Below are 14,811 nucleotides of genomic sequence, written 5' to 3' on the forward strand. Positions count from 1 at the left end.
CAAGATTACTCGAGTTAAACACAACAAGTGTTGTTAGAGTCTATTCAGGCAAAGGTAGAGCATGTCTACTCCCTAGAGACATAGGCAAAGATGATGGACATGGAGTTCTTTGATATGCTCATGCTAGAAGCTGATAAGTTGATGCCAGGACACATAGCTCCCCCTTTGGGGGATAAGAGGGACGTAGCCATCCTAGTGTCGGCCATGACACATCTATACGCGATGAGTAGTCATGATGATGTAGTACATGCAGATAGGGCAGGGAAGGATAGTACAACCAGGCTTGTGTAGATTTTGCAGTGTTCAAGTGTCTCATGTACGACCTACTAGTATCGAGGCCTGACCTAGCAGCTGCAGTGGAGAATTTGCAGTAGGGATTGCCACATGTACAGTGACTAACACTAGCATGATGCATGAAGAGCTATGGAGACAAAGTTATCTACAGGATTTACATGCAAGCTCTAGCATGGATACGCATGCTCGCCTATCACTAGAGCTAACAGGCTGCATGTAGATTGATTGAGCGAGGCAATGGGCATAGGTTGAGAGAGTCTCTCACCTAGTTTCTTGTATATACTAGTAGTTTAGCTAGTAGCACCCAATTGTTGGTGCATTTTTCTTTAAGTGGGAGGTTTTTGGGATAAAGGTGTTGTGCCTTTTCCTTGAGTGATCGGTCGCCCACTGCCCATACACATACCATTACTTATATATACACATGAATAATGAGCTCCCCACTTCTTGGAGGTTGGGTCCACCCACACACTAATGCACTCTCTCCTTCTCCCCTTTTGCGCATCGCACCACGCACACACGCATCCCTCACACCACGCACTGTTTCACTCAATATAGATAAAATTGTGATCATAGTCGTGGATTCCCTAGCTAGCTCAATAGAGATAAAATTGTGAGCAAATACAGGATCAAAAAGTATGAAAGAATCATGTTTTCTTAATTTTTCCCAGGCACAAGAGAGTGGTGATCCTTTGCAAAGGCCTTCCCCTTTTGGAGCTTCCACCATAGTAGCTCTAGGAGGGTCATTACATTCACTTCTCTTAGGACATACAGTGATACCCATGAACCATATCCTTAGTCCCCACACTTGAAGCACTTGTTATCCTTACAAGAATGCTCTACTCCTTCAGGTGAAAGATTTTTTTAACCTTTGTAGCCCTTATCCTTTACCTTTGCTTTGTTGTTGTTGTTAGCCTTGGAAGAATTTCGTGTCGCATTAGTCTTCCCCTTTGGTTCAATTAGCTCCTTAGCTTCCATAGACTTGGAGCCTTTCTCAGTCCCCTATTGGAAGTGAATCCTTGAGATGACCATCGTATGATGTATAACCACCAAGATAGTTTGGTCCTTTAAGGGTTGGTGTACTCACTCATCTCTTCATATAGGTTGGCAAATAATTGTTGCTTTTGTTTTGCTAAGTCTATTTCCTTGTAGACAATGGCTTTGCGATGTAACTCCCAAAACTTATCCACATATTTTTGAATAGACTCCTAGGGTGCCATCTTCAAGCTTTTCCATTCCATAAGTACTTTGTCTTTGGCATCTCTTGAGAGGGAGTGCTTCATGATAGAAATCCTCAAGGCCTTCCATGTCTTTGGAGCTTCACCTTGGGCATGTAGGCATGCTTGCTAGTGACGGGGGACTGACTTTTGGAAATGCATGGATACATTTCATAGCTTTGAAGATTCTGAGAAATCTTCATCTCCAAAAGCCGTGTCAAATTGTTGGATAAAATCCAACACATAAGCCAACACTTTATCAATTACTTCAGAATCTCCATAAAGAAGGGGATGGGAATGGAGAGAGCTTTTGGAGGGAGCTTTTTCCAGATTTTTGCTCAATTGAGCAAAAATAAAAAAAAGCTCCCTCCCTCCAAAATAGAGCGAGCTTTTTGGAGCGAGTTTTTTTCCTTCTCTCCTTCTCTCTCTCTCTCTCTCTCTCTCTCTCTCTCTCTCTCTCTCCCCCCCCCCCCCCCCCCCCCCCCCCCCCAATTTCCTTTCTCCTTAGTGTTAGTTCTTTGTAACTTTGTAATTTCCGTACTCAGACATGGTCTCAGATTTACCAATTCTCTCTCTCTCTCTCTCTCTCTCCCCCCCCCCCCCCCCCCCCCCCCCCCCCCCAATTTCCTTTCTCCTTAGTGTTAGTTCTTTGTAACTTTGTAATTTTCGTACTCAGACATGGTCTCAAATTTACCAATTCTCTCTCTCTCTCTCTCTCTCTCTATATATATATATATATATATATATATATATATACACACACACACACATATATATATATGTGTGTGTGTGTGTGTGTAATAATAATAATAATTGGAGAGAAAGAGAGAGATGTAGAGAGAGGGGGGGGGGAGCATAGCCCCTCTCTCTCTCTCTCTCTCAATTCATGTCACTCTCTCTACCTCTATCCTTTTCCCCTTTTTATATACCTCTCTCTCCCTTTGTCCTTCTCTCTCTATCTCTCTCTCTCTCCCCTAAAAAAAGATAGTTCATCTTTCATTGCCACCGTGGCATGCACTACTCGGTTGCTTGTGTCCATGTCAATAAATAGTTCAATGTGGAGCTGGATCAACAACACTGTAGATAGAGAGCACTTTGAGATCATGATTTAGAGACAGACAACATTATAGAGAATGCAAAATCCACAGAATCTATCTCGGGTAGAACTCTTCTTTGATGTGTCTTGCATTCACCTTCTAAGGAATATCTAGGTGCATCACTTGCAATCAAAGAGCGCCTTTCATAGCTGCCATTGATGAAAGATCCTCTTTCCTCCTCTGCGAGCTCTGGAAGGCTCGAGAGCGGACTGCATGATTTGCTACTCTGATGAGGTTTGTCCATGGAAAATTATACATGCTAAACCCATCGAGACTGATTTTGGATTGACTTGCACTAATTGACTTGCCTCATATTCTCTTCCTTGCCATTGCCAACCAAAACATAACAATTCAAATGAGCTCCAGTTTACCATACTAGATTAGACGAAGCCACAATCGAGGCACATAATACGGTTGTGGATGGAAGCCTGATTATAAAAGATGATGGGCAACCTAGCAATGAGGACCACCTTTTGAATGCAACATTATATACCAGCATGGTGGTGCTGCCAGGAAGGACAAGGTAGATAGTCTTGTCCCTGTCGGTTGTTACACAAAAATCAATGCCGTGAAAACTTGCAATGACATCCTCCAAAAGATCTTGAGGTACCACAGAGACAGGCCATCCCCACTTATCGAAATCACCAAAATCTGAAGCATCAAGCTCCCAAATGGCCACCAACCTATGGCTAGCCCAAGGAAATTGACTAGAGATGGTGGCATCTTCCATTCATCACCCAAAGGAATTTAACTGGGGCCATTGGTCCGATGAAGAGTCCGATGAAGAGTCATACATCCAAGAGGTATTAACTTTCCACAAAAACTTTGTAGCTGCCCCGCGCCTGGTCAGCGCACATGGTGCAAGCTACAGTGTTGCGAAAACTCTTCCCTTTCTCTATCAAAGATTGCCAAGCATGAAGAGTGGTTCGAAGAAGATGTCTGAATGACCAAGTGAGGGCGATCAAAATCCGAATTCTATACGACACAAGGAAGATGAAGTGGTGACGAGAGAGTTTGGTGCCACAATTGGAACACTGCGCGTGCGTGAAAGACATCCATGAGTGGGAGGTGAGGCAGCACCATAGAGAAAAGGAGCTAATAATGGGAAGAGATACAACATCGGGTGGAATTTGCTCCAACAGGGCCGGAGGGGGTCACTCCGTGTTTGGGTTGCCATCGAAATCAGTGCGTCTCTGGGTCTTGGCAGCCTCAACGAGATGGGGACCCAACATCCAGTTCTGGCTGGGCCCGAAGGTAGGGTTGTGTGCCAAAATTCGCAGAGCTGGTAAGTCCCGATGCTATTGCTCGATAGCTCGAAGGGGTGAGGGGATTGGGTTTGAGGACCGAGATTCCATGAGTGCTAGCACTCACTAGACCTTTAGCTTGAGAAGAAGAAGAAGAAGAGTATTTTAACTTTGTAGGAGTATTTTATCCTTTAGCTTGAGTGAGAGTGAGAGTGAGAGTGAGAGAGAGAGAGAGGCAGTGTTCTAATACAAAATTCCTTTCCTTGATTTTGTCAAGAGGAAATTATAAAAAATCAAGTTTTTTTTTGGGTTTTTATACTATTTTTCTCTATTTTGGGGCGGAATTTTTCCTTTTCTTCTTGCCCTTAACCGACATCTTTGAAATTGAAATTGGCACCATATTAAACTGAGACACATTTTTGCCAAACATTGGAGAGAGGGGATGAGTTTTTTTTCCCATAAATACAAAGAAATTATATTAGGTAAGGTCGGGAATTACATCAAAAGGCAGCCAAGGCAGCCTCGGGATAACAAAAAACAATAGAGGGTTTGAGCTTGGGTCGCCCTCTCTCTTAGTTGGATGTGAAGAGGATTTAAAGGCATTCTCTCAATAGCCCTCACATCTTCTACACTGGATTATTAACAATGTTGAGTCAAAGCATGCTGTTACCTCGGGCTTCCTTTACATGGAATTTTGTCTCTTGAATGCATCGGTTGCATGATATGATCACTATGGAAAAGAAGCTCTGGTTGTTTTCTACAGAGGCAAAGTGAAGATTGTTTATGCGTTGTCGAGAAATTTGCGGTCTTGCCAGGAAAGCACTGGTCTTTTGGCTGTGAGAGTTTGTGAGAGAACTCCAAAAAACTATATGAAGGAGTTAAACCATAGATGCCATGAAGATTAGGGTTTGGAAGGAAGTGCAATCAAAGAAGCCCCACTCTTCTCTCTTGCACTCACACACAAAGAACGAACACAAAAGAGAATATCAAAACAACACAAAGATGAAAACATGAAGGCTATGGTCATATCGTATCATGGGTAATATGAAAGGGTTAATAGATGAGTAAATGGCGTTCAATATTTGTCGACCAAATAGGCTACGAATTGTTCTTTGGAATTGTAATTTTGTGCTTACCATAATATATATGTTTTGTCTAATGATTGGGATTAATCGTGTGTACAAATCCTCTTGGTTCATAGCAAGATAATTACACTTACATCAAAAGAAATGTTATAATCTATAAGAGGTAGTATGATGGGATCCGGCGAAAGAAGTATTTCATTGAGCCTTTTTGGGCCAAAGAGAAACACTATACGTTGTTGAAAGTGTATTTTATGGCTAATCCATACGTTAATTCTAATAGATCGCACAGAGTGGAAGCGATAGAAATTCTCATCATGTGGATTATTCATCTAAGATAGTATATGAGAAATGTAGATATGAGAGAAGTGAAGAGATGAGAAGTTTCCCTCCCAAGCCCTATTCTTGCCCGTAGGCAATAAGGATACTGCGGGGAGAGATGTACCTGTAGCAAGGAGAACCTAGAATTTGTAGAGAGAATGAATTTCTAAGAGTGAGAGAGATAGGTTTGGTTAAGGAGACAAGATTAGATATATATATATATATGTTGGATTAGAGATGAAAAAGAAAACAACAAGAAATCAACAAAATATCAATGTAGAACACATCTTACTTGTCAAACCCTTCAGCACCATTTTTGATGGAGAGAGAAGAAGAGGGAAGAACTCAACTTTGATTGATACACCAAGTCCAAGACCTTCTTTGATTAGAGTTGATCTTCCAAGGATAGCTTACAAGGATGGCTTGTCTTCCTCTAGGAGAAAGTGTAGGCTTAGGCTTGTGTTAATGGCTAAGTACAATTAGGCATTGCTACACACATTCTCATGAATTCCTCCCATCAATGGCATGAATGCTTCAATGGCTTTCAAGGAAGAAGAGGTTCCCTTTTATAGGTGAAGGGAATCCCCAAGGATTTACACAAGAAGAGAAAAGCCAGTGTGAACAGAAACTGGAAAAGTTGGAAATGAGTTATCCCTGCATGATGTGGACAGTTTAGGGTCCAATATTTTGATCATATCTCCTCAACCGTAGCTCCAAATAAAAAAGTAAAAATATGGACAAAAAATTCAGCTCATTACCTACGACCTTCATTTTATATGCATTTTCCAATTCTGATTGGAACCTTGTGTAAAAATATCATCAAGATAGGGTACAGTTTTGGCAGCAAAAGTCTTCTTGTGGTCCCCTTAGCCTAGAATTTCATTTGATTCCAATGGACACCTCATGCAATATGAAAGCACGACATTGCTCCTTGACAAAGTTTTGTAATCATGCTTGCAATAATGCATTAAAATAAGTGTATCTTTGAAATCATGCCACCTAGTGTCCCACTAGGATTTGATTCCCTCCTAGTAGCTATTTAAAAAGAAATATACATAGAATATATATATATTGGAAATTACCCTAGATATAGAATCTAATTAGGGTGTGAGATAATAATGAGATGTAGAAAGAAAGAATCAATGCTTTTTGCCCCAAGTTAAAGAGGCGGAGCTATTGACGCTTTTCCCATAGTACTTTTTGACGGTAAAGTAAGAATATGTTACCCTTGAGATAAATGATGAGAGAGAGAGAGAGAAGAAAAAAAGCTTGCTCCATTTTGGAGGAGAGGGAGCTCTTTTTCATTTTTGTTGAGTTGAGCAAAATTCTGGAAAACGCTCCCTCCAAAGCTGTTGGAATTAGGGTTGCAGAGAAACGCACACAGCTTGGAGAAGACGAAGGAAGCTCAAGGCACACAATAGAGAGTGTGTTACTTAGTGTGCAATGGAAAGATAGACAGCCCTAGAGTGATGGGAGTATAAACAATGCTCGGGGGGAAAAACCTCCTAAAGAGGGAAAAAATGCCCCGGTGGTCCTGGTGTGTTCACACACATCACTACCACATGTATATGGTAACAAATCCCCCCTGGAGTGATGCGGTGAATGAGAGGTGGCACATCAGTAAAGGGAAGTGCCATGCCCTGAGGACATGATCAGCCCACAAAGGGGAGTAAGCCCAAAGCTTTGCAGAAAGCTTCAAGCTTCTCACGAGACAATGCCTTTGTGAAAAGATCTGCAAGGTTGTCCTACGTTGGCACATAAGCCAAGTTGATCTCTCCTGCTGAGAGCCTCTTTCTGACATAGTGGTAATGCACCTCAATGTGCTTTGTGCGAGCATGAAAAAATGGGTTCCTAGCAACTGCCAATGCGCTCTGACTGTTAGTGTCTATAGTGTTGGAATGTCCTATCCAACACCCAAATCAGTCATAAGGCGTCTGAGCCATACACACTCAACCGTAGTTGTGAAGACTGCCCTGTACTCAGCCTCACAACTCAAAGTGGCCACAGTAGGTAGCTTCTTGCTCAACCATGATATACATGAACTGCCAAGCATGAAACAAAAACCACTTGTGGACACTCGCATGTCAAAACAACCAGCCCAATCCGAGTCAGAAAAAGCATGTAAGTCTGGCGGCAATGATCCCCCCTTAGGATAAAACAAGCCAAGATGTAAAGTGCCACTATGGTAGCGAAAAATCCTCTTGACAGCCTGCCAATGCTTAGACCCTGGGCTATGCATAAATCTGCTTACCTGTGTGGCTGCAAACTGAATATCTGGCCTCGTGTTGCATACATAAATGAGGCAGCCAACAACAGTTTGGTAAAGCGTGACATCAACAGGATTGCCAGCATCATGTAGACTCAACTTCAAACCTGTTTCCATGGGAGTGGCAATAGGTTTGCAATCCTCAAGTCCAAACTTACATAGCAATGTCTCTATGTAACTTTTCTGACACAAGGCAATACCACCATCACACTACTTAAACTGTATACCCAAGTAATGATGCAACAGCCCCAAATCTTTCATCTTGAAAGTAGCATTCAAATCAGCCTTAAATTCAACAATATGTCTCTCATTTGGTCCAGTGATCAGCAAATCATCGACATAAAGAACCACAATGAGAAGTACATCACCCTCACGCTTTACATACAATGTGCTTTTTGTTGGACTGTTTTCAAAGCCTCGTTTAACCAAATAAGTGTCAGCTTTCTCATGCCAAGCACGAGGAGATTGCTTCAACCCATACAAAGCCTTCTTACATCTGCAAACTTTGTCCTCTTGTCCTTTTATGACAAAACCGCGAAGCTGCATTACATAAACTTCCTCAAATATGTCACCATTCAAGAAAGCAATAACAATGTCTGATTGATGTACATCCCAACCAAAATGAGCTACCAATGCACATAGAAAACGTACAGTAGTCATACGACAAGTGGGAGAAAAAGTCTCTTCATAATCTATGCCTTTTTGCTGTGCATAACCTTTTGCAACAAGTCGAGCCTTATGGCGATCGATCTCACCATCCGGCTTGCGTTTCAACTTGTAAACCCACTTCGTACGAATGGCCTTTTTGCTAGGAGGCAAATCACATAAATTCCATGTGTCATTTTCTATAAGTGCATCATATTCTGATTGCATGGCAGCCATCCAATTTTTTGAATTCTGTGCTTCATCAAAAGACAGAGGCTCCTCAACATCATGTAAGCTAGAAACAACCAAAGCATAACAATTTGATGCATAAGATGCATGGTGAGAGCCTGAACGAGTACGACTAGACAAAGGTGCATCCAATTTACTGCCATGCAAAGTGTGCACCAGCCATTTTGGCATACCTCTAGCCTGCTCATTTTCAACCCTTTCCTCACCAAGTACATCATGTACATCTGCATTAGTAATAGGCTGATCTGTAACATTTTCAGAAACCCCCATAGGCTGTACATTTGCCTCATTGGAAATTACATTCTTATTTCCATTACTGAAAAGAGGCAACAAAGTGTCATAAATGTCCCGTGAGCTTACATTACTGTCTCTAGTACATGACAGCAAGGGCTGAACAGAATCTTCCACAAACACTACATCCCGTGAAACCAGAATACACTTTGTTTGTAGATAATATAACCTGTAACCTTTTCTTTCAGCACTATAACCAACAAAAATACATTTGACAGCCTTATCATCCAATTTTCTACACTGTGTTTGTGGCACCAAGGCATATGCCAAACAGCCAAAAACACGCATGTGCTCAATAGAAGGCTTTCTATCATGCCATGTTTCATATGGAGTAATAGACTGCAAAGCTTTCATAGGACACCTGTTAAGTACATAAGTGGCACACATGATGGCCTCAAGCCAAAAAGAATGCGGCAAAGCTTGACTTTTGACCATATATTGTGCCATTTCCGTCAGTGACCTGTTTTTCCTCTCAGCAACACCATTTTGCTGAGGTGTATAAGGAACTGTACATTGGTGTTTTATCTCACGACTAGCCAGAAATGCATTAAATTCATGAGACATATACTCCCCCCCTCGATCGGAACGGAGGGTGCCCATAGTACATTTCGAGACATTTTCAGCCATAGCCAGAAATTGTTTGAAGCACATAAAAACTTCGGACTTCACTATAAGCAGAAATACCCATGCATGCCTGGAGTAATCATCAATGAAAGTCACGAAGTAGAGGTAATTGCCCAAGGACGGAGTTTGCATGGGCCCACAAATATCACTATGCACAAGCTGCAACGTGCATGTGGCCCGAACTGAACCATCCTTTGGAAATTTAGAACGCTGCATCTTACCCAAAATACAGCCTTCACAAACATGTTTGACAGGTGCTTCAAGAGGCGGCAAAGAAGCAACCATATCAGATTTCTGCAAACGCAGCAAACTGGCAAAATTCAGATGACCAAAACGTGCATGCCAAAGTTTTGCATCTAAAATAGCTCTTGAATCTGCAACAGCATTTGCAAAATTTTGTCCACACTTGTCATACAAAATGAGCTTATACATTCCACAACACAAAAGGCCAGATGGAACAATTTGATCACCAAAACTGAGATCATGAACTGTACATCTGTCATTCACAAATTTGACTACAAGTCCAAGTCTAGCAAGTGCGAATACAGACAAGAGATTATTTTTGATCCCAGGTGCATAAAGTGCATCAACAACCGGATAAGAGGCATTGTTGGCACAAGTGACTGAATTCCCATGAGGGACAGACTCGAGAGAGGTAAACAATTCACGATGTGAGGTAATGTGCTTTGTAGCACCACTGTCAAAATACCACACATGTGAATCTGCAACAACTGACAAGCATGCATCATGGACAACAGGATTGTAAGTGCACTCTACGCTAAAAGCCCATTCTGCGTCAACATCAGCAACACAGTCTCCTTTCACAGAAGACTCAACAATAGCTGCATTTGTAGTGGAACTAGCATTTGCAGTGGAACCACCCTCTTTCTTCTTAGCCTCTTTGGCTTTCAACTTAGGACACGACTTGATCAAGTGTTCATTAGCTTTACAGTAATGGCAACGCATCTTATTTTTGCCCTTATCACCAGAATTTCCAAATGAAGTGCTTCCGATAGAAGCATTAGGAACATAATTATGTTTTGCCACTCGCAGCAGAACCATAAGAAGTGGCCGCATTGTTGTTACCACCCTTTCTTCGAGAAGCAATAAAAGCCTGTTCAAGTGCACGCTGCCTAGTTCTATTCTTTCTGCAAAGTGACTCTTGCAACAGCAATGTGCATAATGCATCAAACTTGACAACTTCAGGATTTACTTCGGTCATCAGTCTCCAAGTACTAGCAAAAGTCTGGTAAGAATCTGGTAAGGCATCAAGAACAATGTGCACAATGGAACTGTCTGAAATGACTTCACCTGTAGAAATAAGCTGCTCATTGATATCCTTGACACTAGCAAGGAAAGTGTCCATATCATCTTCCTCATGCATAATCTTCGACTCCAGCTCTTTACGTAGCAAAGCAATTTTAGCCTTATTGCGACTTGCATAAAGACCAGGAAACATATCCCAAGCCTGTTTTGCAGGTTTTGCTGAACGAATGTGAGGAACAATGGTGCACTTCACAGACAACACAATCAATGCATGAGCCTGCGCATCCTTTACATCCCAACAAGATTGTTCTGCCGTAGGCAAAACAACTTTAATAGCAGCAATCCTTGCAGCAAGACCTGCAACATCCTCAACATCGCCTGTATCCTCAGAACCAGGACATACATCAATTGTTAGGAATTGGATCGTGCTAGCTATGGTGGATGAAAGAGAAACATAGCATCAATGCATGAGTGTGTGTGTAAGCAAGGTTATCACTCAAGTGAATTAGGTTCCAAGATAGAATTAGCTTGGACTCATAAACACAATCTTGAGTATTGACTTAGCTTAGCACAAGCTCACCATAGACAAGCATGTAGTGCAAAATGGAGTTGTTGTTTATTCATTCATGAAATGAGCTTTAAGTAGCTCTACAACCTTGATAGACAGTATGTGGGATAAATCCACTCTCCTCTCCTTGACTCACACCTTAGGACAAAGCTCACACTTTACAATCCTCCCCTTGAGGTTTGGACTAAGATAAGATACTGAAGATGCATGATCCACACAAGCTAACAAAATCCACATAGGATGATGATATCCACACAGGAAAATAAAGTCCACAAAGGATAGTGATATCCACACAGGATGGTAAAATCCACACAAGAAAAATCCACAAAGGATGGTGATGTCCGCACAGGATGATAAGATCCACACAGGAACAAGTCCTCCCCTACAAGTAGAGAGTTTGCATCTTCAAAATGGGTCTTCATAAAAGACAACGTTGCTCTCTTCTTCATCCTTTTTGTCTTCTACTATGTGAGATGATCCTCTGTCAGGTCTCTTGCCTTCGTTGCTTCTGTTGTTGCTTTCAACTGCTTCATGGTCTGACTTCGTATCCTCCCCTCGAACGAGTGCTTCTGTCCCCCTTTCTGTTGTGCAATCAGGCTTTATTCCATGCGTCAGAATGACATGCAACAATATGCTAAAATATCCTATGAAAAGGTTTATGCAAAAATTAATGCTCTCTTCCATCTTGGTCATACTCCGAGAGCCCAAGCATGCGGAATTTCTCATACAATTTGTCACAAAGTCTTCACACATGGAGAGATTTTAGCAACTTGGAGACTCTCCAATGCCAATGTCTATCCCATTACAAAAGCACGTAATGTCATCCATGTAAACAAATACAATTACATACATTGCAAGATGTTGTTGTGCTTGGCTGCAAGATTTCAATTTGTACTTTGGATTTTCCCTTCAATGTGAAGCTCCTCTTCATCGTCAGTGAAGCCCCTCTTCACAGATAAGGGAAATAACTCTTTATTTTTGCTTTTGATGCTCGAAAGAACTCCTTGAAGCTTGGTAATGCCGCGGTCGGTGAGAACGGCCCCCTTGGCAGCCCTTGGATGCTCGATAAAAGTTTGAAGTTTCACCCTCCCTTAAATTGGTTGGAAATGCCTTTTGAAGCTCGATGAGATCCGCCTTTGAATGCCTTTTGGAAGGCTTTGAAAGCTTTGGTTTATTTCCCTTGGGGAAGCCCTTGAAGCTTGGCAAGGTGCTTTGCTACAGTTTGCAAGCCCTTAAAGGGCTCTCGGAGGCTTGAGGCAGTAGCGTGGGATTGCCCCCTTGAGGGAGTTGATGGTGAGCTCTTGAGGCTTCTTGAGGCAGCGCAGAAGGGGCCCCCGAGAAGGGGCTTATCTTGGTGCAACCGGGTTGTGGGAACCGGCGCTAGTGCCAATGGGCAAGGCCGGGCAGTAGGGCAGGCGCAGGCAAGGCGGTCAAGCTCCGGGCAGCGGGCAGCGCATCCGGGCAAGCGCGGGCACACCGGTCAGGCGCCGAAAACCTCCGCGTGTGATTGCTCTCCAGCCGACCCGCCCCGTTCAAAAGGTATTTTGCATGAGATTTTGGGTCCGCCCATAAAGCCCACCTTCCAATTTCGGTAATGGACCACACGTCTCCACACACTACCCCCTTAATAGGGTTAATGAGCTAAGCCAAGGGGCCCCACGGGCCTTCGTGTGAGGTAAAGCCGAAAAAACTTTACTTATGCCAGGTTCCATAGTCCCTTTCCCACAAAAACTCACACACACACCTAAATATAGGCAAAATTGAGGATGAAGCTTAAGAAGTTTTAGAGCTCGGATTTGAGTGCTTGCAGGCTCTATGGAAAGCTTGTGAGGAGAGCTTCAAGATGAGGTGATTAAAGCTTGATAAGTACAAAATAGGGAAGATTAATTGAAGATGCAAACAACTAGAAAATTGACACAAAAATGGATACTAATCTTCTCCCTAATCAAGCCTATTTAGCCATGGAGGGTGGTGGCCTCTTGGGTGTGCCAAGGACATGCCCACACATAACTAGATTAGTGCTTAATTAGTGAGATGCAACTAGTTATGAAAATGTCAATGGGCCGCAACAATGCTAATCGATCTAATGGAGATGCTAATGATTAACCCACACTAATGCATAATGACAATCCTAGCTAGCACACCATGGCTCTGATACCATATGTTAGGAATTGGATCGTGCTAGCTATGGTGGATGAAAGAGAAACATAGTGTTAATGCGTGAGTGTGTGTGTGTAAGCAAGGTTATCACTCAAGTGAATTAAAGATAGAATTAGCTTGGACTCATAAACACAATCTTGAGTATTTACTTAGCTTAGCACAAGCTCACCATAGACAAGCATGTAGTGCAAAATGGAGTTGTTGTTTATTCATTCATGAAATGAGCTTTAAGTAGCTCTACAGCCTTGCTCCACAGTATGTGGGATAAATCCACTCTCCTCTCCTTGACTCACACCTTAGGACAAAGCTCACACTTTACATCAATGCCTTGCACAATATTCCAGACGCCCTTTGACACAAGAACATGTTGCATCATATAAGCCCACATAGGGTAGTTGTCCCCATCCAACCTGTCCTCACGAGCAAACATCTTGAACACATCTGTGTTGTTGTCAGCCATGGTAAATGCTGCACCTGATGTGAAAATTGCCCAAAAATAGGAGAAACAGAGCGGGAACAACATGTGCTATATAGCACAAACCGTAGTAGACTATGAGGCACCTATTATGCAGAAAATGGCATTGATAAAAATTCTGCACAAAATGGCGAAATAGCATGTGCAGTATTGCCTGTAGTGGAAACGAAGGCCGAAATGAGCCCGAATCAAAAATCTGAGCAGACTGAGCTCTACGAGCTCATCCGAAATTTTTGTCGACTTGCGAACGCTTGCCAAAGCTCACTAAAATTGGAGAAAGTGAGCAGGCGTGTGCTGGAGCAGCTGGCAACTAAGCCCGGGAGGACGCAACCTGCTTTGATACCAATTGTTGGAATTAGGGTTGCAGAGAAACGCACACAGCTTGGAGAAGATGAAGGAAGCTCAAGGCACACAATAGAGAGTGTGGTACTTAGTGTGCAATGGAAATATGGATAGCCCTAGAGTGATGGGCGTATATACAATGCTCGTGGGAAAAAACCTCCTAAAGAGGGAAAAAATGCCCCGGCGGTCCTAGTGTGTTCACACACATCACTACCACATGTATATGGTAACAAAAGCTCCCTCCAAACCTCAACTCGGTAACGAAAGTGATATGATTTCCTCCCTCTTTGAACTTTATAAGCTTGTGTGACCTCTTCCATGTCGCATAGCTTCTTCTTTTACCTCTCCCTTTTGCATTCTTGGATGATGAGTCACTACTCTCCTTATAGGAAGATGATGATGACAAAGAGGAAGAATAAGAATAAGGAGAGGATGGTGATCGCTTCCTCCGCTTCTTCGTTCTTGGGTTTTTTTCTCCCTTATTAGGCTTGGAATTGAAGAGTGTGCTTGACGACTTTCTCATCTTCCTAGGTGGCCACCTTACCGGTCGCCTTCTTGGGAGCCGCATCACTTTTAGAGGTAATGGGGGTGTCACTTTTATATATCTCCCTTGAAAGTTCTTGACGCTTGACTTCTTCTTGGACAATTTCCCTCGGAGATCTCTCCGGCATTT

General features: G+C 42.6%; 1 pseudogene; it reads right to left on the reverse strand.

Annotated features, from left to right (window-relative positions):
- Window positions 1–3,338: 3,338 nt before the first annotated feature.
- LOC147431931 (uncharacterized) overlaps window positions 3,339–14,811 on the reverse strand; it is a 58,932-nt pseudogene continuing 47,459 nt past the window's right edge.

Source organism: Adiantum capillus-veneris, chromosome 21 (genome assembly GCF_014529385.1).
Source record: "Adiantum capillus-veneris isolate H3 chromosome 21, ASM1452938v2, whole genome shotgun sequence".
In the NCBI taxonomy this organism is placed as follows: Eukaryota; Viridiplantae; Streptophyta; class Polypodiopsida; order Polypodiales; family Pteridaceae; genus Adiantum; species Adiantum capillus-veneris.